Source organism: Pleurodeles waltl, chromosome 4_2 (genome assembly GCF_031143425.1).
Source record: "Pleurodeles waltl isolate 20211129_DDA chromosome 4_2, aPleWal1.hap1.20221129, whole genome shotgun sequence".
NCBI classification, from domain to species: Eukaryota; Metazoa; Chordata; class Amphibia; order Caudata; family Salamandridae; genus Pleurodeles; species Pleurodeles waltl.
Window position 1 is genome coordinate 942,569,577 of NC_090443.1, and position 25,752 is coordinate 942,595,328.

Sequence of the window (25,752 nt, forward strand, 5' to 3'; positions counted from 1 at the left end):
GTCCATGGCAAGACCAAGACTGCACTGCACATGCAGTGATAAAAAAACAAGATCCTGTACCTTTGCACATATGGAAAACATGGAAATGTCTGAAAACAAAAAAAGACATTCACCGTTTATTTTACTGATCTAACAGCATTATGAGCCCCACCATTCACTTTATGATCTCGCATATCACTTATGGCATGTTAAATGACATCATTGGTAACATCATTGATGATATCTCAAATGACGTATTTGAGGACATCACATGCTGGACACATAGCATAACTGTCAAGGTACCCACATTTGGTGGATGTTACCATTTGTTCTAGTATTCACCCACCTAAAGAGCAAAATGCCTTTATACACTTCAATGGAGTCACCCCCTTTTAAAATCTTGAACACCATCCAAAATTAATGGTATAACCCTGTTAAAGATTTCAGATGACCCCCAATTATAAGTAATGAGGTTGACAGGTAAGAATTTGCCACTGAAAAGGTACCTTTTCCCAGGTCCTATGGACAACCCTCCTTCGCTTGGTAAAATAAACAACACATATTCCTGAGAGTGGCACAATGGCATACCGGCTTAGAGCCGTGCTTATAACCCCAGTGTGAGATAAACCGTCTCTAACTGGTACACCCATATGTTCTACATGATTCAAAAATATACAATGCTTTAAAATCTTCAGTTCTGGAAATAAACAACCACACCTTATAAACGTCCTCTGTACATATAATTTGTCCACAGCACTGTATTACAACTATTTCTCAGGGTCACATGTCCAAATATTTACTGATGTAAAATCTATTGTCAGCATAAGTTGTGGGCTTTCCAGATTTTTTGCAAAAAGCTTTGGCTTTCAGCCACAACCTACTTTGAAACATACCTCTGCAACCCATACCAGGTGCACTGAGCTTTTACCATGTTAACTTGGAGTACTATTTTCACACCAAACTTCAGTGATTTTATATGGTGGTGCACTATATAACTTTGAACATGCACAACCACACTTGTCTCCAGAGCTTATGCTATCTCTATGCTAAGCACCCACACATGTAAACACAGTAACTCTATACTGTATTTGACATTGACGTTATCAATGATGTCATCAATGGTGTCATTTGGGATGCCATCACTGATGTCATCAATGATGTCATTTAACATGCCATGAGAGATGTAATACGTAAGATCACTAGCATTGCATGGTGGGGACCACATTATAATAAGCTCAGTGAGCTATATATAAGAGGTGATTTTATTTGTTTTTAAACATTAGTTTTTATATTATTTCAACACCTAACTATAGCATTACATGAACCTTTGTGGTTTTCAGAGAATTTCTGAGTTTCTTTTTTTGTGTAAGCTAAGATCTTATTACCTTACCAAACACCAAGATCTCCAAGGTCACTTCAAGGTTAGGCTTTTTTCTGTAAGATGTACGCAATCTGACCACCACTGTTTCAGCAGTTGATCCAAAATAGCAGCCCTTGGTAATTTCCCCACTCTTGTTCATACATATGTGCATTATAAAGTTTGGCGACCTATTATTTTTTGTCTGCATCAGACTTGAAGAGCCAGATCACAACCCCTCCACACTCATGACTGGAAAAATTGCGCTGCAACAGAAGCAATGGCAAAGACAATGTGGTGATGGATGCAATGATTGAATTAATTTCAGTGACTGGCAATCACTCAGTGTCACATCCCACCATTTCTTTGCCTACCATGTCACCTCAATTTGGCCCTGCCATATGCAAATCAGTCCTGACCCTGATCCTCATGGAAAGAGTCCAGCCCAAACTGCCAGGTCAGGTCCTCCCTGAACTGAGACTCATGCAACCTTTGACTGGTTTTGCCCTAGTTAGGGCTCTTTAGCCAGGTATAGCTTAGTTCCAGTGGTACAGTAAGCCCAGGTCTCATGTGTGGGCATACCTGGCGCACTTAGGGCAGCAAATGCAAAAACAACAAGGAGATGGATGGAATGTTTGAATTAATCCCACCCACTGGCAATCACTTGGGCCACATCCCAATCCATCATTTTTTGCCCACCTTGCCACCTCAATTTAGACCGAGCCATATGCAAATCGGTCTTAACCCTGCTTCTCAGCCGAACAGTCAAGCCCGAACTGCCAGGCCAGGTAATTCCTGAACCAAAACACAAGCAACCTAGGAACAGTTGCACCCTAGTTAGGGCTCGTCAGCCAGGTATAGCTTGATTCCAGTGGCACAGTGAGCCCGGCACCCACGTCTGAGCACACCTGGCACACTTAGGACCGCAAACATAAAAACAACAAGGTGATGGATGGCATGGTTGAATTAATCTCAGCCACTGCCAGTCGTTCAGGCTGCATCCCAATCCATCGTTTTTTTGCCCACCATGCCATCTCAGTTTGGTTCCAGACATATGCAAACCAGTCTTGACCCTACTATTCATGGGGACAGTCCAGCCTAAACTGTGGCCTGAGCGATTGCCAGTGGCTCAGATTAATTCAAGCATTCCATCCACCACCTTGTTTTTACAGATGCAATGGTGCCACACTTGAATTTGTATAGTCACAATATGTTTTTAAAATGCCAAACTATAATATTTGATTTATTATTTGTATTTATTGTTTATTTTGCTTGTTATGTTTTAATGACATTGATTTAATCAAGCTGTGGTTCCTGTCTTACTGACAGTTGTTGCTGCTGGTGGGTGCTGCTGCCAAAACTGATGTTGCTACAATATTTGCTGTGGTTGTAGATGTATTTGCTGCTGTTGGCCCGCTATAGTTATAATTGTGGTTCCTGCTATAGTCCCTGATTTTGTGGCAGTTTTATGACCTTCCTCTGATGGCAGCACTGGGCTTTGTTGTTTTCCCTGTTATAGAAGCAGCTATAATTACACCTGTGGTCCCTGCTGTGGTTACTGCTGTGGTAGAAGCTGATGTCACTGCTCATATGCGTGCAACGCATGTAGCTGTGGTTGATACTGTGCTGGAGTCTGATGGCAGCTATGGCAGCTAATTTTTGTCCCCTTTTATTGCTTTTGAAATGCCTCCTGTATTTGAAGTTATTGTGGCTGTTGTTGTTGCTGCTATGTTATAAACCCTACTACGTTTACAGTTGTGATCACTGCTCTTCCCCCTGTCGTACTGGCTGCTGTGATCCTTGCTGTTCGTGCCGCTGGTGACACTGCTGTGACTTCCGTGGTGGCAGCTGTTATTGCTTTCGTGGTTCATGATGTTGTGTCAGGTGTAGCTGTTGTCCATGCAATAATTATATTTGGGACATGGTTGTTGTAACTGCAGTGGGGCCAACTAAAGTTACTTTTGTGGGTACAGCTGTAGATCTTTATATGGTGTTGTTCTGGCAGTGAATGTTGTCCTTGACAGCCGTGTTAGTTACTAATGTAGCAGCTATGAATACTGCTGTTATGACAGATAGTACTGCGTTTGCCCCGCTGTGATGGTATATGTGGTTGCTGCCGTGTTCACTGCTATGGAACCATGCAGATGAGAACCACTGGGGCAGCATTTGTGTAAGGGAAGTATGGTTGCTGAAATTACTTTAACCATTTTTATTGTTTTTGTTAATCATTTGCCACACCCGCTGTAGTTTTCAAACTTGCCATGGGTGGCCAACCCCAGCTGCGCTCAGCCCTGGTCTATGACCAGGACCTGTGCCTGTCCCACCGCAGGCTACTATCCACCTCAGCTCATGTCTCTAGGGCCAGTCCCTCTGCCAGACACACTGTGGATGACTAAATCCCTCTGGTCGGGCCCTTTATTTTTAATGTTTTCAGGGCTTGTGGACCCCATTGTTGGGTTTTTGAACTTACAGCAAGCTTTATTGTGACAGACCTGGAACCCAAAGCACGTTTCATGGGCACATCATGGGCACATCTTGGGCATTTCATGTGTTAGGCGACTGAACAAAAGGCCCAACAGGGATCTATCAAACTTGCAGTAGGTTGGCAGACCTAAGCAGCTGCAACCCCAGTGTAAAGGTCCTTCAACCCAACAGCAATATAAACTTTTTAGAAAAGCTTTTTTTTCTTTTTTGGAGGTCACTTTGCAGCCCCCTATCTAATCAAGAGGATCAGAGGATGCTCCCCTACCCATTTATGACTCCTTTCATTTTTTCTGGATAAAGGAACTTTGGCCATGTGTTCTATAATGGTGGCCACAATTTGTTTCATGAATTAGTGCCAGCCAATAAAAGAGATTTAGGCATGCAGTCTGAAACGGCCCATGGTGGACAAAGCTCACCATGGAGCACAGCTGCCGTGTCTCCAAGTCTAAGGGGGGTATCCTCTGCAGCTTAGAAGTAAAATATTTCCTGCAAGCATTATTATTTGCAGGTATATATAGCACAAACTTGAACCAGAGGTATTGGAGTGCCTTACATGAGCACCAGGGGCCTATTACAGATAGGGCACACTTTTCCTGTTCACGCCACAGCATACCTTTAAGCAGGTGTGCTGGGTGCAAATAGGGAAACTGTGCACTATTATGTTGAATGCACTGCTCTGAGGGCAGCGTGAACTTGCAGCAGTGAGTCACTGTACCCACCTGCAAGGGGGTGTCTTTTGTCCCTCCAGAGGGATGCGTTTACTAAGGACACTGTAAAGTGCACCACCTTGTTATACTGCACTTTCAGTGCACCTCCTAAAGGCATGTTTTCCTCTGCAAACCCATCAGTAATGCTGTGCGGTCGCAGAGGCAAAGAGAGTCCTTCATTTGCATGGGGCCACACTTACAAGCAAATTATGGAACACCCTCTCACGATAGAGCTGGCGCTACATGTTGCATCAGCGCCATCTGTATTTAAAAAGAAACCGAACAAGCATTATCGGCCCCTTCTGTAATACCAAAGTGCCCTAAGGGTGCACAAAGTGGGCGCAAACTCCTGATGTGCCTATTGGCGACTAATCTGACAGATTCTGGTCAACTGTATCTAACACCACTAAGAGGTCTAACTAAACCAAGGCAGATTGTAGGCCTTCAGGGAACTCCTTTCACATGTCATCCACTACTGACAGTATAATGCTTAGAGATTTTCTGAACAATTTTCTAACAGACACAAATGGACCTATGAAAAAACTATTCTTAGACTCCTCTTAAAAAAATTAATATCACATTAGTGTGACCTGATACCAAAGGCAACTACACACTCATATCTAAGCTTAATATGGCCATTTAAGAATTGTGGCCATCATTACATACAATTAATACACAAGCATAGGCAATGCCAATATGTGTCGCCTTTATGCAGGAGTGACAACCTATTGGTTTGTGCCATAAGTGTACATGAGCTGCACCCATCATGACATACATGCATGTATGTACACAGCATCTATCTTGTTGACCAGTCCAAGATGGCCATTGTGCATGCACATGAAACTAAATGAATTAAAAAGAAGTCTCTGTTAGAACCAGAGAAGCACATTTCATCAAAAAAACAGATAGGAGTGAAAACCTCCTAGGTTTATAGAAATAATAAAGAATATAGCTTGCAATGTACTGACAACATTTTCAGAAAGGAAGACTGGACTACAATCACTCTTACCTTTTTTTGTGATCCAATGTGCTTCATTGGCTCTAACAAAAAATTATCTTCAATTTGAGGACACTCATTATTTACAAACAGTTGGGACTTCAATAGGCAATACCTATGCCCCAAGCTTAGTATATTTGTATATGCAGTATTTTGAAACTACATTTATAAATAACAAGATAAAACTTTTCAAAACCAACATAAAGATCTGGAAGAGCTAGATTAATGGTAATCTCGCCATAGGGTTAGGCAATGAAGATGAGTCATCTATATGTGGATAAGCACTCTAGACCCTCATTCTAGATTCACCAACTGCATCAGCTGTACTTGCTACCCTTTCCTTGACCTTGAAGTATTCTTGAGAGGAGTGGTTTGGTGACAGGGTTTACACTAAAAGTACCAACAGTAACTCCTGTTACATTTTGATAGCCAGCATACACGATCCTTAAGAGAACATCTAACCTTTAGCCAATTTTAAAGATTAAAAAACACGACTGCCCTTCTCTCAATCCAACAGGGTAAAATCCTTACTCCTAAACTTTGATACAAACAGTATCCTATTAATGTGACACACAACGCTATAAAATGTGCTAGGAATAATAACAGATAAGCTCTTAAAGACATATCCCAAAACAGAAATGTCATGAATAACCTGTGTCAGTACCTTTCCTGATATGTCTAACAACATTCTGATATTTGTTAGAAATTGGGTCTTTGGTTGGCAGTCAGGTTACCCCGTGCCCATGCAAGGACCCTCACTCTAGTCAGGGCAAAGGAGAAACACACCTGGTTAACCCCCACTCACTCACTTGGTAGCTTGGCATAAGCAGGGAGGCTTATCCCAGAAGCAATGTGTAAAGTATTTGTACCAACACTCAGTAATACAGTGAAAACACTACAAAATGGACACCACACCAGTTTAGGAAAATAGACAATATTTATCTAAATCAAACAAGACCAAAGTGACAAATATCCAACATACAAAAGTCAAGATATGAATTTTCAAAAGAATAAGAGTCTTACTCCATTGAAAACAATGGAAACATTGATTTTACACAAAGTACCTGTTTTGTGTCAAAAATAAAGCTGCATGGGCGAGATTGTGTTGGAAAAGTCAGCGATGCATCAATTCCTTACTCGCAAGTGAGGCCGTGAGTCATTTTCTTCTCCAGTCGGGTCGGCAATGCATCGTTTCTTCCTCACAAGAGAGCGATGTGTCGATTTCCAGGCGGAGCACCTAAGATCCACGCAGGTTCGGGGTGACTTTGACGCCCAGTGATGATGCGTGAGAAATCCGGTTTCACAGTTTTGGAAAACTGTGCTGTGTGGGGTTTGTGTCGTTATCAGCAGCCGCGATGCGTCAATCTCCCACCAGCGATGCAAGTGGAGCGTCAATTTTAGTCACAAAGTTGGTGGCGCGTTGTTTATCAGCCGCGTTGAAGATGGTGCGTCCAGGTGCTGGCAGAGGAAGTCTTTGATGGCCCTGAGACTTCAAAACAGGAAACAAGCTCAGTTCAAGCCCTTGGAGATTCTTCTCAAGCAGGAATGCACAACAAAGTTCAGTCTTTGTCCTCTTTCACAGGCAGAAGCAACAACTGCAGGATAGCCCAACAAAGCACAGTCACAGGCAGGGGCAGCACTTCTCCTCAGCTCTTCTCCTTGGCAGAGGTTCCTCTTGGTTCCAGAAGCGATCTTGAAGAAATCTAAAGTCTGGGGTTTGGGTCCACTAATTATACCCCTTTCTACCTTTGAAGTTGCCCCACTTTAAAGAAAAGTCTCTGTTGTTTAGAGGATCCTGCCTTGCCCAGGTCAGGCCCAGGACACACACCCGGGGGTTGCAGTCTGCACTGTGTGACAGCAGGCACAGCCCATTCAATTGTAAGTGACCACTCCTCCCTCCAGTCCAGCCCAGGTGGCTCATCGGGATATGCAGGCTACACCCCAGGTCCCTTTGTGTCACTGTCTAGAGGAAAGTCACAAACAGCCCAACTGTCAGTGCGCCAGAATGGGAATCCACAAACAGGCAGAGTCACAGAATTGTTTAGGCAAGAAAATGCCTATGCTCTAAAAGTGGCATTTTCAAACTAACAATTTAAAAACCAACTTCACTAACAGATGTATTTTTAAATTGTGAGTTCAGAGACCCCAAAGTCCATATTTCTATCTGCTCTTAAAGGGAAATTCCACTTTAAGGATATTTAAAGGCAGCCCCCATGTTAACCTATAAGAGAGACAGGTCTTGGAACAGTGAAAAACAAATTTGGCAGTATTTCACTGCTAGGACATGTAAAACACATCAGTACATGTCCCACTTTTAACATAAACTGCACCCTGCCCATGGGTCTACCAAGGGCCTACCATAGGGGTACCTTACATGTACAAAAAGGGAAGGTTTGGGCCTGCAAGTGGGTACACTTGCCAAGTCGAATTGGCAGTTGAAAACTGCACACACAAACACTGCAGTGGCAGGTCTGAGCTATGTTTACAAAGCTACTCATGTGGGTGGCACAATCAGTGCTGCAGGCCCACTAGTAGCATTTGATTTACAGGCCCTAGACACATCTAGTGCACTTTTGTAGGGACTTACTAGTAAGTCAAATATGCCAATTACACATACAGTTTTACACAGGAGCATTGCACTTTAGCACTGGTCAGTAGTGGTAAAGTGCCCAGAAAAAAAAGACAGGGCAGACCACGTCAAGGATGCCAGGTTTAACACTATCCATCAGAAAACACTGGCACTCAATGTTTAAAATAATAGTTATGGAAAACCATTATTTGCCTTCAAACATGAATGAATTTTCAAAGGGATGCTAGTACACAAGATTTACATCTGCCAGACACTTTCCTGGATAACTCACATTATGGCGATTACACTGTCATGGGTCATTGGGTAACTACAGAATTTGCCTAGGGACAAAACATGTAAACAATCTGGATTTAGGACACACATCACAAATACATCAACAAATTATGAACTGCAAAAGGTATAACAAAATCTACATGATTACTTGTCCATGCAAATTACTTTATATTGTCATGACCACATGAAAGGAAAAGCTTCAGTTCAGTGAACACTGAAGCACTAATAGATGTAAGTGGGCTCCTACAAACTGACAGCACATTATTGAGCTTATACAGATGACCACTTGAATGGACCACTTTCAAGAAACTCTTTGACAACATCCTGTAGAGAGAAGCTTCCTTTAGACTTTCAAAAAAGAACAAAGATTGATTGTTTAATATCACACTCATTTGAGCAGCCTAAATGAGAAAGTAACTTGGTAATTATTGTATAACATGATCTGATGCACATCATTGACAGTAATAACTGACAGTAACTTTGTTCCCATTCAAACTATGACCACTAGGATTATTACCACTCAATAAGGGTTCCACCTCTCCTTCAGGTGAATATAATTATAACCCCTGTCATATATGCCCAGAAGAGAACCTACCAATGTATAGTATAAATTTGTGATGATCTTCCGCACACTAAATGCTTAGCGATTCAATTATTCATTAGACTTGATGCCTTTTCCTTAGGTATTTCCACTAGAAATATTGTTGTTACATTTCTTCACCTACAAGGTGCAATTTACTTTTCCCATCTTTAGAAATGAATACTGTATGTAGTATCCCACTTGCTAGAAATGCATGTAATGCCAAGAAAGCAATTCCATCATGTCAGGCGCTTTCTTCACAAACACCAACTGGTTTTCTCATTTTATCAATAGACAAGAACTGGAGAGTGCCGATGTCAATCGTCATCCAGCAACATACTCAGCTCAGTCTCTTTATAAACACTGACCAATAAATTACCAGGAGATCAAGTGCATATGCAGACCTCACAGTGCCCACATAAGGTTACCCTTGCAGTTATTGGTGTGACTAGGTTGATAGGACCCTATTGTTCCTGTTTTTAAACAGGAAAACACTATTTCATTTTCTTTGCTGTTTAGCATGAGCTCTATTCTGGAGTATCACCCAAGGAAGGCACCTAATGGCAAAAGATTGGATAAGTGTTTCTGACTAACATTCTAAGCTTGATTCACAAAGTGCCTCAGCAGTCGTGGCAGAGTCTCCGCACTGCAGTTCTCATTGAAGAGATTCTGTTATCAGTGAGGAGACTCCGCCATGACTGTGGAGTCTTTGTCACAACTGCGGAGGCTCTTTGTGAATCATGTCTTTTGTTATGAGTGCATATGAATATAGTGTTTTACTATTTGGAAAAAAGTATTTTACCTTTTCACTGTCAAAAGTTTATATGTGTGATAATATTTGCATACCAACATTAATTATTAATTATCACTGTCCTTTCAGTTGTTCTAAGCTATGTCTTCCCCTTACTCAAGGACACACCTCAGTTAGGTTTCAACACATTATCTACCCAACTGCACCAGAAACTCCCAGGTTCAGTATTACCTTTTGTTTCGTTAAATTTGAGATATCATTATCACCACTTTGCATGCCATCTAGTGTTAAAGTAGATCTTTCTGGCTACCTGCTTCTTTTTGCTGTCTGACAAATTTATAGTTTTGATCACGAGCCAGAAGAAAGCCTTTAAACGTTTCAATGGGCTTTGACGTAAAGCAGAAAAATGTTGACAAGAATGAAGAGTGGGACTGACTCCACTTTTATCTTATCTTACCTTTGAGTGCACCTGTAACGTTTTGTTCAAATTTAACATAAATAATTGTATTTCACTACTTTATTGAACCCTTGACTTCTCTTTAGTATCAGTGTTCAATACAGTACTTTTACTTAACACGGGTCATCTAGATATGGATCCCTTTACATCACAATATAATGTCACCTCTTTACCTGCACAAAGAACCCCATCAGTACAGAGGTGAAGGTACCTGTACTGCTATGCACAATTGAAGCATGGGCCCGCTGAAGAAGCATGCCACCTAGGGGCTGCACTAGCCTTTAAAATAAATGCCCCTTTTTAGATACTCTCAACATTTGTTGTCAGTTCTGAGTTTTCTTTTGTTTCCCCTTGAAGTAATCTTAGTAGTTGAGTTTTTTTTAATTGCTCCAGTCAAACGTTTTCTTCTCTGTATACTTTTAAATTATATGTAGTATGTAATTTAATATATACCATACTTCACATTGTACATAGCAAATGTTTTCAATTTAAGCATATGTGGGTGGTAGGTCATTGTGAATTTGGTAATCTTTTGACGGTATATATAGCTCCAATAGGCGCCCAATGTATTTTCTTTTTAATTAGTCTTTGTTGAACATTCCCTGTTACTACCAATGATATGTAATGAAAGCTTTGTATTCTTTGCCACTGGTACTGTGACTTAAGTTATTTGCAGAATTTATTTTATAACCTTTGTTTTGGTCTAGGAAAATGCCAGTCTAACCTGTGTTTTGTTACTGCGTAGGAAGCTTTGAATGGATACCTCTTGGTGAAGGCAATTGGTGCACTGAGCACCATTAATGACAAATGTTTCAATAATAAGTGCATTACAACCGGGTTAGTTCATTTAGGGCTGGGCTGCCCTATAAGCGGGCACTTCTTATTGCCCATGAGCCTGCTATCAACAACTATTTCTCACAGTCTGGGGGACTAAACAATAAGAAATAATCCCCACAGTGCTACTAAGTACAGTACTGACTACTACATCTTATGCTTGGGCTACAATGAACCATAAGCATTTGAATCACTGAATTATAATGAAGCATAAGTGCGGGCACCAACCAGCATTAAGAAATAACACAACACTGAATGAAAATGTTTAGCATTCTGAGCTTATTTTTGTCAGTAGAACTGAAGAGTAGTCCAGCTCACTAAACCGGTATTGACAGAACTTTGGTTTCTAATTTGATTCACTTACCTATCACCCCAGTATAGATACTTCCACAATGTAACTAAATGATTTGTAATATGTGTTCATTCCCAATCTAAAAACACTTTGGAAAATGTAAGAGAAAGATATACAGTGTTTAATATCAGCTGTACCTACAATATAACAATTGTACACAAGACAGCAGATTGTATGACTGTAGGGTGCTGATGGATAGCGAACATCCATCCAATTTGTAGAATCTTTTAAAAACAGATATCTCTGTTTGCAAAATTGAAGAAGTCTGACCTATTTGCTTAACCATGGACAGCATGTCTTATTGGTTCTATGGTTTCCATGTCAGATATAGGACAGCAAGAACAATGATGGGCAGAAAACTCTATTTTCATCTCTTAAGCCTAATTACATTGATTTTACAGCGAAGCACGGCTGGTTTCCTGTTAAATGGCATCGCTTGCAGCTGTAGCTCAACTTGATATCACACATGACCATTTTAAGATTTTGTGAAATTTGATTTTTTTAAATTTAGGTGCAGAACAGCTTCGTTTTTTGCGTTCATTGTATAAAAGGTAGTAGGAGGGGGGGGCGTGGCTGAGCCACCTAACATGGCGGGCACGAGCTGGTAGAGCTCCGCGCCGTAAGCGGCTTAAACAGCGCGATAGGTGGGGGTGCAGGGGGGCCACGACGTCCCGTGCTGGCCGCCTGGACCCGGAGGACGCGCTGGGGCTCCCTGGGCTGGAGCCGCCCCCTTGGAGGCTTCGGCTCCCGAGCTGTTCTGCGATCGTGCGGGCCGCGCCACGAGGGGGTGCTGAAAGGCAGAAGACGTGAGTAAGGAGAGGCGGCAAGCGCGGCCGGAGCCGCGCTCAAGAATTGGACTTCTGCTGATCCCCTCGCCGGAGATCCCCCGATCAACCGGTGAGGGAGGGCACCCCCTTTCCCCCCTTCCACAAAACAGTAAAATAACGAGACGCCTCATCGGGGCGGCATCGAGGCCTTTCCCATCCCTTCACTGCAGCCGTACCCTGGAAATGCCCACGGGGCCCTGAAAGACTAGACGGACCAGCGGGAAGGGGAGAGGGGGCCCTATTGAAGTGACACGCGGCAACTGGGAGCCCTCCCCAGGTCCCTTAAGGAGGGAGGAAATAGAAAAAGGAGGAAGGAGGGAAGGAAAATCAAAAAGGAACTGTGCATAGGCCCTTCATGGGAACTGATACATGAAACACCAAAGGGATACCCCCTGATTCCCTCTTCTCCCCCACTCACTTCGCACCCAGAGGGGAGAAGGTGACCAGGCCCAGAAAACTGAACTCACTGGCCATTCACGACTACTAGAACCACTAAGGCAGACCCATAGTGACGCTTGGGCCCCTGGACCGACCGGAGCCCCTGAGGACGCATGGAGCGCCACGAGAGCAGAGAGTGGTGACCCGGAGGGAGGCATTAACCGACTGGGCTGCACGTGCTGTCACGGGGTCACGGTCCCTTCACCCCCGACAAGCGGGCCCAATCCTCTCCTAATTAAAAACAGGAGCTCAACAGGAGGGACACAACATTGAATCCACGCGACCTGCCGGAGGCCAAAGACGAATGAAACACTACAGAGATGCCTCCGCCAAAAGTGATTCCTTGCAAGTCTATACACGGCCCGGAACCCACGCTGAAGACCCAAGATAAACTGATAATAGTGAAGCCCCTCACTTAATAGTTGAGAACTGGCGGCGCACGGCGCACCCCCTCAACAACTCGCCAATGGACATTAACTTATAGTGCATAGTGTGTGTGCAGACAAACTGAACGCAGAGTGACGACCAGAAACTAAACTAACCTCTCAATAAAATAAACCATGGCAGGAGCCGGACGACTCCGCTCGGGAGCTGGATCTGGAAAAGCAACAGACCTCCCAACTCAAGATAACCAGAAGTTAGATGCGGTACTCGCTGCGGTGGAACGCATTGAGGACTCACTGGAGAGCACCCGCACATCATTAGAAGCCAAGATAGATAGAGTAGCGAGCGACCTCATCCTCCTACACGCGGACCACCGCAAACTATCAGACAGAACCAAAGAGATTGAAACCACAATACAGGAGCTAACACCTGCGACCACTCAATTGAAAACCGGACTGGAAGACATACAAGCCAGAGTAACAGAACTGGGCGACGGGCAGAAGACGCAGAAGGCCGATCCAGGAGAAATAATATACGAGTGGTGAATCTACCGGAGGGCGTTGAGGGTCGAGAGCCGGCGGCTTACGCGGAGACTGGGTTGCGAGGATTGATGCCAGATGGAGTGCTCACTCCTTTTTTCTCAGTGGAACGTTCTCACCGGATCCCAGCCCGGATGAGGCCCCCAGGGAGCGCTCCGCGCCCATTCATAATACGCCTCCTCCACTATGCGGACAGAGACATCATACTACGAACAATAAGAGCTGCGCCACCACCCAGAATAGACGACATGCAAATACTGCTATTTCCAGACTACACCTTAGCAGTACAGAGGGACAGGGCCTCTTATCTACCTGTGAAACGTAAGCTACGATCACTGGGCCTAACCTATTCGCTACTGTTCCCAGATAAATTTCAAATAGTGGCTAAAGACAAAACACACTTTTTCCCCACCCCCGAGGCAGCATGGGATTGGCTTGAATCGACAGGACTCTCAACTGGCGATACGTCGGAATGAACTGAACGAACACCCCAGGCCAAGCGCAGCCGAAACAAACGAGACCGGAAAAGAAACGTAACTCGTACAGGGCCAACTAAATGTGCTCCAGACCTGGAACAACTAATTTGAGAGAGAAGGGAAGCGATACACACCGTGACAGCGATGGGCACATCCCCCCGAGCTCCGGATCAGACACGGAACTCTCACAAATGACTAGCGACCGTCCCCCTACACCGGACTGCCTATCAGAATCGGGCCCTATCGAAGGACCCTCTGTGACACCAGCCACTGCGGATGAAATCTTCTAAAAATTCCTGTAGAAAGCAAAGCCATATCACTCTATAAGAAACAATCAATCCGAGACACTCACACTAATCGCACTAATAGGCGAGCAAATAGCCTACACAACTTACCAATGCCTAAGCCAACCCATGAGGGGGCTACGAACGCGCAGATGAGGAGGAGGGCGGGCGATGCCCGCTGATCGGCCTCTCTACTTCTACTTCTCCGCCCCCATCTATATTACTGCTGGTTTCCCTTCTTGACGAACGAATACACTGGGGGGTCCTCCTGCGCTCCCACCTATCATCTTAATTATCCGCCACAGCCGGACCACAAGGCCTAAGACTACACCATCTCCTGGCACAACCGGCTCACCCCTACACTCCTATCAGTGGAGCCTCAAAATGTATAGACACGCACTTGTACGTTCTTGTCTTTGTTGCAATGTTTGGGCATTGACCCGTTGTGTAACTGCTCTAATAGTATTAACTAAGTTCTGTTTTTGCCAATGGCCACACACAATCTTTATAAATTTCAGCCGGGAATGGAAAACTAACGAAATAACACAACACAGGGGACATAAATGGGCAAAGCAGAAAAAAGACCTAACACTTAACACATGGCCAAATACACAACAATTACCTGGAATGTAAGAGGTATACATACCCCCAAGGGGCGATATGCCATCTACTCCCACCTTAAAAGACACTCAATTCAACTGGCGTTCCTACAAGCGACACACCTAATAGACCAGGAAATCCCCGACTACGCCAGCGCTGGCGAGGACAATTATACACGACAGGATGTTCTGCGTATGCCAGGGGAGCGCTCATCTGGATTAGGGAAGGCACCCCCTTCGCGGCGGAAGAACAGATCATAGACCCGCAGGGTAGATATGTACTCGTCAAAGGGAAACTAGCAGGGCGCACAGTTATATTGGGATCCATATACGCCCCAAACACAGACCAAATTACCTTTCTACACACCCTATTACGCCACCTAGAACATTGGAGCACACTCCAGTGGATACTAGGAGGAGACTTCAATTGCTTGCAAGACATTGAACTAGATCGCTCGTCCCTCCGCTACCAACATCTCCAGTGGTGGCTGCTTTGCGAGGCCTAGCAAACTGGACTCAACAATGGCAATTAATAGATATATGGCGACAGAGGCACAGAGAAGACAGAACTTACTCCTTCTACTCCGCCCCACACTCCCTACATGTACGCCTAGATTACATATTCTGCACCACAAACCTTGCCACAGTGGTAGAGAACCCGGTATACATGGGGCGCACGCACTCAGATCATAACCCCTTAATAGCGCGGTTGTGCTGGAAATCTCCCCACTCACCTATCCCCACGTGGAAGCTGAGGCCAGAACTCTTAGAAGATGCTGATTTCAGAGCATCATTGAGTACTGCAATTTTAGAGTATTTTGAACATTATGAAGGCACGGCTACCTCGGGACTAATTGAATGGGACGCATTAAAAGTTTTGATCCGAGGACACTGCCTAGGAGCTCAATGCAACATGCGCAAATCCTTTGAACGTGACTTGGCCCGAATAGAGCGGATCCTACCGCAGTCAGAAGACGAAGTCAATAATGACCAAGCTGAAAAGGCGAAACTAGCAGCACTACACACAGACCACCAGACAGTACTAGAGCGTCTGAGATGCCTAAACTACACCGCACACTCTGCGAGAACACATGCGTCAGCTGATAAAGCAGGTAAATTACTGGCCTGGCTGATACGACGGGACTGTGAGAGAAAACCGATAATGGAAATTCGCTCACAAACAGGGGAGATAGTATACACACCCGCAGAGATACAAACTGAGTTTATAAAACACTATACGGCGCTCTACACCTCAAAGACAACCCCTGGAGAAGACCCCAGTGCGAAATTTCTTACCAAAGTGAAACTTCCAAACCTAGAAAGCAAGCAGATCAAAACCCTCGAGGCACCTCTGGACCTTGAGGAGATCAAAGCCAGTATCAAAGATCTCAACTCAGGTAAAACACCAGGCCCAGATGGGCTACCAGTCGACTTTTACAAAGCATAAGCGGTGCACCTGGCGCCCAAGCTACTCCAGGTATATGAAACAGCCGAACAAGAGGGCCACTTATCGGACACACAAAGGGAGGCATTACTGGTCTCTCTTCCCAAGCCTGGAAGAGACCCAATAGACATGAGCTCCTACAGGCCACTAGCAATGCTAAATACTGATTATAAAATATTAGCTAAGATATTAGCGACAAGACTGGCGCCAAGTGTGCCGAACTGATACACCCCGACCAAAACGGATTTGTACCAGCCAGAGACACCTCCCAAAATATCAGGAGACTATTCCGGGTTATGGAATATGCTAAGCGGGCCTGGCCTCGAGCGGGTTGCCTGGTCCTTGACCTGGAGAAAGCCTTTGACTCCCTGGAATGGCCCTACCTGTTCAAAGTGCTGCAAAAATATGGCATGGGACCATCTTTCACTCACCTAATTAAACTACTATACACCAGACCAACGATAAGGGTGGGTCTGGGCTCCGCGATATCAGAACCAGTCCGGGTAGGTAGAGGCACAAGACAAGGTTGCCCCCTATCACCGTTACTATTCTCACTCGCAATGGAGCCCCTAGCAGCCGCCCTACGCGAGGAGGGATTCAACTGAGGAATACCTTTGGGAGACGGCCTACACGTAGTGTTGCTCTACGCTGATGACCTCTTGCTATATTTTAGAGACATCACAGAGATTTCACAAAGGGCTGGCTCGCTCTTGCAACACTTCACACAGATTTCAGGTCTTAAGGTTAACTGGTCCAAGTCAGGCCTCTTCCCATTCGACTCAACCCTACCAGACCCGAGACTCACCCTAGCCGAAAGTCCAGTCCCATGGCAACCAAACACATTTAGATACCTGAGCATCAAAGTCTATCAAAGCGAAGAAGATACATTTGAGGGTAACTTAGTAAAAGCAACATCCTCAGTTAGATCCCAAATGGCTTTCTGGAGAACGCTACCACTATCAGTGGCGGGTAGAATAGCGCTCCTAAAAATGGTGGTACTCCCGCTACTCCTATACTTCTTCACTAACCTACCACACTATGTCTCCCCCAGCTTCTTTAAGACACTGGAAACAGGGCTGAGAGAATTTATATGGAACAATGGCCGCTGCAGAGTAGCCCTGAAAAAACTGTACCTACCAACCGACAAGGGCGGGCTAGCGGTTCCCAACCTGGAACACTACTACCTGGCAGCCCAACTTCAGTGGATATCCAGATGGCTGGCTGGTAAACAACTGTCAGATACAGCAACAGAGACAGGACCATGCTCGCTCCAAGAAATACAGCATTTATTTCATCCTCTCACACATGCCCGAACCCCACGACAAATGTTCCTTAAAACAGCCCACAAATGCTATCATAGATCACTCCGCCTTAGGGGATCGACGATCCCATTCGCACCCGCCCTGACACTGGCGGGCACACCGAGGGGCACAAGGATCACATGAGACATAAAACTGCGCTCATGGCATGAGCTAGAACTACATACACTGGGTGACATATATGACGACAACCGACTATTGCCGTTTGCCAAGCTCCAAGAAATGGGGCTCCCGCCTGGCCAATTCCTTCTATACTGCTCACTGGTGAGGTCTTTGAGCCCCAGGTGGGGAGATATCACAATGGTTCCGCCCACCCATCTGCTGGTCCAGTACCTACAGGTGGTGGGCTGAGGCCAGCACCAGGTCAGCTGGCTGGCAGACGCTCTGAGAATCCAAACGGCCCCCCAAAGTGATACATTACATATGACATGGGAAACAGATGCGGGTGAACCCATTGCGATAACAAAATGGAGATCTGCCATCTCAAGCCACCTGAACATACCACGTAACTCCTGATTCAGATTAATCCAGTATTATATTGCGAACAGAGCTTACCTTACACCGGCACGCATAAACAGGTACGTTAACCGTCAGGACGCGGCCTGCCCTAGATGCCGTGAGATTGGAGCAGACATGCTGCACATGATATGGTCCTGCCCTAACCTAACCGCCTACTGGAAAGCGGTGATTGATAACCTAACCACTTGCACAACACAACAAATATCCTTCACATGGGAGGCGTGCATCCTAGGATTGTTTCCAAGAAGCAAACAACACAGAGCAGAGACACGCTTCATAGACTTGGGACTAATTGTTGGGAAGCGACTGGTGACCCAAAGGTGGAAGTCCCCAGACCCTCCAACGATACAGGCCTGGACACGCTCACTCAGGGTATGGACGGGAGCAGAAAACTTAGCACTCAAACGAGAAGAAACCCTAGGACTACGACAATTCCCGATCTCTACTGACTGGGAGGGACTCTTACTCCAATTATATAACACGGAATCGCACCTGACAGGGGAGGGACTTGACTAAAGCAAACTAACATCCACAAACGAGAAGATCACACCACACAGGGAGATAGAACGCACAGCACAATTGAGTAAGCTAATGCTTTGAGAAACAAGAAGGGCATAAACAACGATCCCCACGAAAGGCCTCCCCCCTCCCCTGATTGCAATTTTACTCGTCACAATTGATCCCCAACCCGGCATGAAAACAGCAAAATTCACACTAACTCCATTGCTGTAGACATTGGACAATGTTACTGTTACACATGTTCTTCCTTTTATTTACTCTTCTTCACTTTAAGGTTCATCTTTATTACAAGAAAAAAAAATCATATTATCTGCTCTCGATACTTCCTTCAACTAAATGCAACAATCCGACACTTGAGACAAAACAATGTTACCCCAGCGAGAATCTCAACTGAGATTAACAACAGAACAATCAAAGTGACATAGGCCCTCATTCTGACCCTGGCGGTCTTTGACCGCCAGGGCGGAGGACCGCGGGAGCACCGCCGACAAGCCGGCGGTGCTTCAATGGGGATTCCGACCGCGGCGGTAAAGCCGCGGTCGGACCGGCACCACTGGCGGGGTCCCGCCAGTGTACCGCGGCCCCATTGAATCCTCCGCGGCGGCGCAGCTTGCTGCACCGCCGCGGGGATTCTGACCCCCCCTACCGCCATCCAGATCCCGGCGGTCGGACCGCCGAGATCCGGATGGCGGTAGGGGGGGTCGCGGGGCCCCTGGGGGCCCCTGCAGTGCCCATGCCACTGGCATGGGCATTGCAGGGGCCCCCGTAAGAGGGCCCCTACATGTATTTCACTGTCTGCTGCGCAGACAGTGAAATACGCGACGGGTGCAACTGCACCCGTCGCACAGCTTCCACTCCGCCGGCTCGATTCCGAGCCGGCTTCATCGTGGAAGCCTCTTTCCCGCTGGGCTGGCTGGCGGTCTGAACGAGACCGCCCGCCAGCCCAGCGGGAAAGTCAGAATTACCGCCGCGGTCTTTCGACCGCGGAACGGTAACCTGACGGCGGGACTTTGGCGGGCGGCCTCCGCCGCCCGCCAAGGTCAGAATGAGGGCCATAATGTAGTAAATGTCGTACAAATGTGATATTGCTGTACTAAAAATAATGTAGCAGAAAGAACACCAAGTATTGTAACACATTGTATTGTAACAACCACTAAACATGACAAGATGTGAAATGTAACCTAAACAGGAAAAAAAGAGAAAAAAAACAACAATAAACAGATTTATGAAAAAAAAAAGGTAGTAGGAGCAAGTAGTTTAAAGACTCAATTATATTTAATTATGAGAATCACTTTATCAATATTTATCTGGCCTGCATGACCACTTTTGGCAAGTGTGGGCTCTGGATAAGCAGAGCACACTACTGCTAGAGAGCCAAAGGAATTAAATGGCCACAATGTACAGAAAATGGATGGTCTCACTGAATACTGTAAATGTGATCTTGGGAACGGTTTATTTATCTCTTAAGAAGCATTAATTTATTGAGAATATATTTTTCGTGTATTTCCTTTATGAATGTCACAATATACCTCTAATATTTTAGATGTCTGATTTTATGACAATTGAGATGCATTTTCATATGAGAATATTTAGTTTCAATGCTGGCTGCATTTCGAATTCTCTGCACATGCGTTCAATGTGTCTTCTTCCTTCAGTCTTTTCTGCAGCCTTGTCTTTTTGTGAACCTGAAGCTGCTATCTTTTCCATCAATCTTTAACGAGTCATGTGATCTATATGAATACTATTAACACCAAGATGGCAGTGTTCCAAATGCACTCCCATTTTTGGTTATACACAAGGCAAGCTTGTCAGTCTGACTGAAGTCTATAATCCTTCTTCCTAATCTCCAGAACTGTTGAAAAAAAACGAAACATTTTCTGTCATTTTATTGGGGTCATGTTGTACCACAGGATCCGCCAATTTGGTCTGTATTTCTTGGTAATTGTGACAGATATTCTGTCAGGAAATGGACCTGGAGGTACGGTTTGCTGCAGTTCGTGTGCGTGGAAGCAGTACTTTAAACTGACCCATGCTGAGGGCCTTTCAGCCAATGAAAGGTGAATGTTTGTAGTGCTGATGCTGGCTGGATCCAGGTTGCCTGCTTCAGGAGGATGCACTGCTTGGCAGTCAGCTGCCAGTCAACTACAATTCCCCGCAATCACAAATTCTTGCATACCTAACGATGGTGCCCATCTTTCGGTGTAACTTCCTCATGGGCCTTGGCCTTCTTTGCTAGGCAATCGTGCTACATTGTTGCTTCGGCCAGGACCTCACCCCTTGGAATTTCCTCTGCTCCTACTCCTTGGTTCCTAAATTACCATTTTAATGGGCATTCGGATTACAGAGAAGTAGTTTGGAAGTTGCGCATTGATGAAAATATTTTTTTAAACTAATTCTTTGAAGGTTTAACTGGACACAAGATTGATTACTTGGTATTTTGTTCTATGTTCTACTCAAGATTTGCTGCGAGGTAACAGGAGAGACTTTCACGGTAACAATATTACACAGGTACATGTATGTGAATGACACGCGCAAGGTATTAGCATTCTAGTATATGCATAAAGTTGCTATCAGTAGTGAACAACCAGATATTTATATTGTTATCTATTACGTTGCAGTTTTACAGAGGTCAAGTAATAGATGGACATACTGAGATATCGCCAATGCATATCTGTTGACATGTACAGTTATTTTCAGCATTCTGTATGACAAGTTACTCTTAAAATACCTCATCTCACAGTGATCTATTACAGTGTGTGTGGTCTCACCTATCACTTATATACTTGTCTTTGAACCTATACAGTGCTCTGCTGCCTTTCGGGAAGGATCGTGATATAGAAATACAACATAAATACAACGCTATTGGGTCAGGATACAGCTTACTTCTAATACAATGCGACAATTCTCTTACTGTCATATATGAGCAGAGCACAAATGATATGCTTTTCAGAGTGTATATTCTCTACCATGTTGTCTGTCGTTACCATACACTTATCATTCTGTGCTGGCTAATACACTGTGGAATTACCAATAACAGATGATGGAATTGTCCCTTACAGGGGCTGATTGATCAGTGGTTCCATCAGTGCCAAGCCACTTAAGAACATGTTTCCATGTCTGTCCTATCGCATGAATAACAGGATTTTTGTCGTGCCTTTCAGGTGCATTTGGGAGAATAGATGGGAAATATTCTGGACTAAGGCCTAGTGTGTGTCTTTTAAATTCCACCCATACAGCTCAATAGCACATCAGTCACCAGAAATCTGCCAGTTGGGGCATAGTGAATTGCTTGGTAAAAAGTCACAGTATTTTCAGACCACCAAAGGTGGTATCATCATGTAGTCTATTTTTTATCATGGTCTACTATTACACATTACAACATTTGTAGTATCTTGTATAGTACCGCACAGCATAGATGTCCACATCAGTTATGGTACAATGCACAATAATTGAATCGGGAAGCTAGTTATAACCATTTTAATAACCTGTACATGATCCCAGATAGATAGATTTAGATGTGCCCATTTTGTAAAATCATGCTTCATATTGGGAAGCAATCAGTGCAAGTTATCTCTCAACATTCTTTTAAGGCCTTTATTGACCAGGATTCAAATGTATTAAGGCCTTTAGGCACCCATTTTGTAATGTATCCCTGTATGCTAGCCCTAATTTCACAATGCAAGATTGTCAAGCCCTCACTTTTGCCCGAATTTACTCTGTATCCAGAGACTTGCACAACCCAGTCAATTCATGAGAATGCAGGTGAAAGGTATAGTTGAGGTGAAACACTGTCAGCATATAGAAAACATTTTACTGGTCTTTTTTCTTGGTCCCGCAGGTGACTCTTTCCCTTTGATATCTGGGGAGCTGCAGATTGTTACTGCTAAGGGATCAAGTGCCAGTAGAAATAGAAGAGGCAACAGGGGACAAACCTGAAGTGTGCCTGTTAATCTTTATGTTTCTCGATAGATACCCTTCAAAGTTGACTGTTGTCAAATCATTTCTCTATTTGACCTGGGATATAAAATCTTAGCCCTTAGTTATAACATTGTAGCCCCAATCAACCCTATCAAAGGCTTTCTATGCATCAAATGATACAGCTGTCACATCATCTGGTCTGCCTTTAACTTGCCAAAGGAGGAAGAATTAAAAGCCTGCAATGATTCTTGAATGAGTGCTCTAGCAAACATAGCACCTGTGCCTCATGTGTAAGCACTGGGATCAATCCATCTTCATAATCGGTATTTTCACCAATATTTTTACATCTAGATTGATTACCAAAATGGGGAGGTAGCTACCACAGTGTAGGGCATCTTTGTTCTCCTTAGGATTAGAGATAACAAAGCTTTATTAAACAACACTCCTAAACAGCCTCTGCTTGTTTGAAAACTATATAGAGCATCACAGCTAGTGGGGGTTTGCCAACTGTATAAAATACTCTTGGGAATCTATCCTCCCCTGCAGCTTTTAGGGTAGGTACATCATTGATGAACGTGGAAATTTCCTCCAGTAAGCTTTTTCCTTCTAGTAAAAGTCTACTCTCTTGAGACAAAGATGGTAAACAGAAAGGTGCTAAGAAAGCCTTCTTGGCCTCCATCATGATCATGTGGCAGGAGTCACACAATGTCAATTGTGGCAACATTTTAGAGATCTCCACTAGGTGAATCAACACCTCTCTGTCATTAATATAAGTAAATGGAATAGCTACATGTGCCTTTCATTGTAGTAATTAGAATGCACGCATTTCCCCTTCCTTCTCGCCTGATTCATACTGTATTTATCTTTGTAACGTTGAAGGAGAGCAGTGAGGGTTGCAGGGCAAGACAGACAACCACTTTGAGTGAGCAGTGTCTTTGCTCCATGATGCATCCTCCTCACAGGAAGGTCCAGCAAGGGAGTCAGAAACATGCAATGGTAGTGTGAGATGCACCTACATACACCATTTATGGTCTTTGTGAGAACTGCCACCCATCGAGCACCACCTCCGGGAGCGCCTGTTTGCTTCCTCTTTCCAGGCAAGTATTTATGCACATTAATAATGCCTTTCTTATTGGTGATATGGGCCTTAATGCACTGGGGCCCAGAGCTTCTTCACAGGGTGGCCATCCTTGATATGGCCAAGTTCCTTCTCCAGGTGTTTTTCTTAAAATGAAAAAAATTCCAATATTGCTACAAAATTGGAAAAGTCAATTGGTCTCTGGCCTTCAATTATAGCAATTTTGCTAATGTTCAACTCACAACCTGAACATGTATGTACTTTTCTACTGATCTTGCAATAGCTACAAACGCAGTGTAGATTTGGAAGTGATCATGATAAGGTTATCTGCACAAGAAATCACTTTTGTTGTGTAGCCAGTACAGCTGGCAGAAGTTATAGTAGAGGATTCTTTATTTCAGCACAACCAAAGATTCAATAAATACAGTAAATAATTCTAAAGATAGTGGGCCTCTGTAAGGAGAAGCATCTTTCTGAAGGATCACCCCCAAGGTTTTGGACTGACACCCCTGGTTTGGCAACTCTGAGAGAGCACTGAGGCCTGCTAACCAGACCTCAGTGCCAGTGCTTAGACCCTTAAAAGTGTGTGTCTAACTGGCTTACACCCAACTGGCATATGTTCTTATATGTCAGTAGTATATGGTACCAGGGGTACCCAGGACCTAAAAGTTAAGCTGACCCTTGTGGACTGCAGCACCTGTTTTGCCACCCAGTGTGTGACAAAGTCAAAGTATGTCTCCCAGCCTGCCACTGCAGAGTGGCAGAGCAGTCTTAAACTGCTAACTCAACTTTGTCATTTAAACAATGGCAAAGCACAAACCATCTTTTTTATATATACAAGTCCACCCAAAGGTAGGCCAAATGAGCCTAAGGCGAGGTGCTGTATAAAAGTAGGACATGCATTTCTATATGTCCTAACAGCAAAATCCCCAAACACTTGTTTTTGCTGTAGAGAGGCTAGTAGCCCCATTGGCAAGTATAGGGTTACATGCTGACAAATAAACTGTGCTAACTTCTGAATGGAACTGTTAAAGTTGATACTTCAAGGTATCAAAATAATGGTTACATCAAACCTTAATGCCCATGTCGAATTTCATGTAACTTTAGAGTAAAAGGCAAGTTTAGAAAGTTACCAGTCTGTTGCCCAAGTTTGCCAATAGCCTCTTACAGTTGCTGGCCATGAGACAATGTTCTGGGAGAGGTGTGAATGACTCCCAGGAATGGACACAATTGTGAGCCTGCCATAGGAAGCCATGCTACATCTCCCTGTCATGAAGCCCAAGCAGAGTATGCAACCAAAAGGTGAGCTTCAATGGGGAAGCCATATTTGAAGAGCAAATGGTGGACACAAACGAGAGGGGGTGCTCTTTTGTTATGGCAATCAGATTGGCACCAGGGCCAAAGAGGGGTAAACAGTTGCCAAACCAGTTTTTCCATGGTCGTGTAGCCCTTAGGTAGCCACACCTTTAGGGTGGGCTACAAGGCACAACATAACACATCCCCAGGGGGAAGCTGTGGGCATACAAGTGGCACCCCTGACACCCAAACATCAAATCACATCTGTACTGTAAAGAGGACCAAAGAAGGACCGCCCTGCTGCTTCCTGGACCTCACAAAGAAAGGCTGCACCAAAGACTGGACTGTACCTGCTGTTCCTGGGCTAGCAAAGAGAGGAGTGTGTCTTGTGGGGCCGTACTTGAGGAAAAGCCATACCACAGTTTCAAACAGAGGTGAGATCCAAGAGTCAGTTGGCTAACTTTCTGTCACAGCTCCAGGGCCAAACAAGCTGTAGAAGCCTGCCTTGGGGAGCTAGTAGCTACAAACACTTGATCACCACTGACACTCTGGGAGACCGAGACCCAACACTCAAAAGCTGCACCCGAGTCTGTTGGACGCAAGAAAGTCGTCAGTGTGCAGTTTGGTTGGCCAAGATGGAAACTGGCATCAATCAAAGGAAACCAGTAGTTTTGCTGTAACCAGAGACAACTAGACCAATAGCAACTGGCTTTTGGCTGGAATTCACCTGAACTTTGAGGGATATTGACCT

At 44.5% G+C, this 25,752-nt stretch overlaps 1 protein-coding gene across 2 annotated transcripts in view; it reads right to left on the bottom strand.

Annotated features, from left to right (window-relative positions):
• The window catches only part of LOC138293502 (vitamin D3 hydroxylase-associated protein-like), a 731,360-nt gene that overhangs the window by 505,291 nt on the left and 200,317 nt on the right, over window positions 1–25,752 (bottom strand). The window lies entirely within an intron of this gene.